The sequence below is a fragment of the Lissotriton vulgaris genome, unplaced genomic scaffold (genome assembly GCF_964263255.1).
Source record: "Lissotriton vulgaris unplaced genomic scaffold, aLisVul1.2 SCAFFOLD_1357, whole genome shotgun sequence".
Classification (NCBI taxonomy): domain Eukaryota; kingdom Metazoa; phylum Chordata; class Amphibia; order Caudata; family Salamandridae; genus Lissotriton; species Lissotriton vulgaris.
The window spans coordinates 64040-67001 of NW_028247203.1; positions in this window are offsets into that span (position 1 = coordinate 64040).

Below are 2962 nucleotides of genomic sequence, written 5' to 3' on the forward strand. Positions count from 1 at the left end.
GGAAAAACCATTCAAGTGCATTTAGTTTGAGAAGAGCTTTAGGTGGTTATCAAACCTACAAAGCCATCAGCGAACACACACAGGTGAAAAGCCTTACCATTGCATTGAATGTGACAGTGCATTTATTGACTCTTCATCATTAAGGATTCATCAGCGAACACACAGAGGGGAAAAACCATTCAAGTGTAGTGAATGTGTGAAGTACTTTAGTCAATCAGCACACCTAAAAGAGCATCAGCGAACACACACAGGGAGAAACCATTCAAGTGTAGTGAATGTGTGAAGTGCTTTAGTCAATCAGCACACCTAAAAGAGCATCCGGGAACACACACAGGGGAAAAACCATTCAAGTGCAGTGAATGTGCAAAGTGCATTAGTCGTGTACCAGACCTACAAATACATCAGCGAACACACACAGGGGAAAAACCATATGTTTGCAATGAACGTGGAAGTTGTTTTAGATGTTGCTCAGCATTAAGGATTCATCAGCGAACACACACAGGTGAAAAACCATACCATTGCAATGAATGTGGAAGTAGCTTTAGGCATTGCTCTGCATTAAGGACTCATGAACGAACGCACACAGGGGAAATACTATTCAAGTGCAATGAGTGTGTGAAGAGCTTCTGTCAGTTATCGAACTTACAAACACATCAGCGAAGACACACTGGGGAGAAACCATTCAAGTGCAGTGAATGTGCAAAATGCTTTAGTCACTTATCAAGCCTCCAAACACATCTGCGAAGACACACAAGAGAAAAACCATATCATTGCAGTGAACGTGCCAGTGCTTTTATGGTCTCTTCAAAATTAAGGACTCATCCGCGAACTCACTCAGGGGAAAAGCCATTCAAGTGCAGTGAATGTGTGAAGAGCTTTAGTCGATTATCAATTCTACGAAGACATCAACGAACACACACTGGCGAAAAACTATATGATTGCAATGAATGTGGAAGTAGTTTCAGTGATTCCTCAAATATCAGGATTCACCAGCAAACACATGCAGGGGCCAAGCCATTCAAGTGCAGTGAATGTGTGAAGAGCTTTAGTCGATTATCAATTCTACGAAGACATCAACGAACACACACTGGCGAAAAACTATATGATTGCAATGAATGTGGAAGTAGTTTCAGTGATTCCTCAAATATCAGGATTCACCAGCAAACACATGCAGGGGAAAAGCCATTTAAGTGCAGTGAATGTATGAAGAGCTTTAGCCACTCATCATCTTTCCTAAGACTTCAGCGAACACACACAGGGGAAAAACCATACCCTTGCAGTGAATGTGCAAAGTGCTTTAGTAGGTTATCACATCTACAAAGACATCTGCAAACACATAATGTGGAAAAAAAACATACTATTGCAGTGAATGTGGCAGTAGTTTTAGTGACTCTTTAGTAGTAAGGATTCCTCAGTAAACACACACAGGGCAAATCCATTCAGTTGCTGTGAATAGCTTTATTAAATCAGCACACGTAAATGAGAATCAGTGAACACATACAGGGGAATAGCCAATCAGTTGCAATGAATGTGTGAAGAGCTTTAGTCGATTACCAGACCTACAGAGTCTTCAGCGAACACACACAGTAAATGACTACATAATCGCATGAATGTGGAAGGAGTTGCAGTTACTCTTCAGCATTTACGCATCATCAGCGAACACCCACTAGGGAAACACCATTCAAGTGCAGTGAATGTGTGAAGAGCTTTAGTCAATTATCAACCCTCCAAACCTCCAAACACATCTATGAACACAGGCTGGGGAAAAACAATACAATTTCTAAGAATGTTGAAGTAGCTTTAGTGATTCCTCAAATCTCAGGATTCCTCCAAGAACACACACAGGCAAAGCCATTCAATCGCACTGAATTTGTGAAGAACTTGAGTCACTTATAAGGCCTACAAAGACATCAATGAACATAGACCGGGGGAAACATTCAGTTCAGTGAATGTGTGAAGAGCTTTAGTCAAATATCAGACCTACAAAGACAAACAAATACACACTGGGGCAAAACCATACCATTGCAATGAATGTGGAAGTAGTTTAGTGAATCTTCAGAAGCTATAATAGAAAACCTCCCGGGGGTTGGGGTCCCGCAGAGGTAAGAGCTCATTCCCTAAATAAATGAGTACAGCCCTGGGGGTGGGGTCCCCGGGGCCAATAAAGGCTCGGGGAGTGGAGCTGCACAGGACACCATAAATAAAAATAATTAAAAAAAGAATAAATGAGAGGCATAGACCACACATTTATCATTTATTGCTCCTTGAAAGAGTTCCCTATAATGCCCTGCAGGTGTTTTTGAATATATGTTTGCAGCTTGGGTGCTCCAAGAAGGCAGAGGGGGACGACAAAGCATGTTAGTAACATTTTGGGGGGGCTGCATTGAGTGCAGCAGCTTTCCAGCAACATTTCTAAAAAAACATGAAGTCTCCTGGGTCTTTGAATCCATGACCCCGGCGATAAGCACAGGTTACAGACCTCGTGGTGGTCACTGCATGGAAACTTTGCTCCACACACGGGGCATTTCTTGAATGGCGTCGTTTCCATGAGGTGTAGGCCGCATGGCGTGGATAGGCCCAACGGCCCGCGTCGATGAACGGAATCGAGCTGATGGAGTCGAAAACAATGTTAGTCGATATCGAAGGTAGTTAGGTGAAGTACTTGAAAAGTAGATGTCAAGCCGGAGCGGAAAAAGTTCATCCGAACCCAGTGGCGGAAAAAAACAATCTAAGGATGGAGCTGATGCCCATGCGCACTATCGTCCAAGGGAGGAGTCACCTATCTCGTGACTACAAAAGATTACTTCCAAGACGACAACAACATGCAATCATCCGAGCCCAACACCAGGTGGCGATTTAATGCACAGTGTAGTATCTGCAGCTCATATGCCTCGAACACTATGTTTTGGAATGTGAAATATGCCAAAAGATGAATGTCTCTACGCTGAAACGTCCTGCGCAG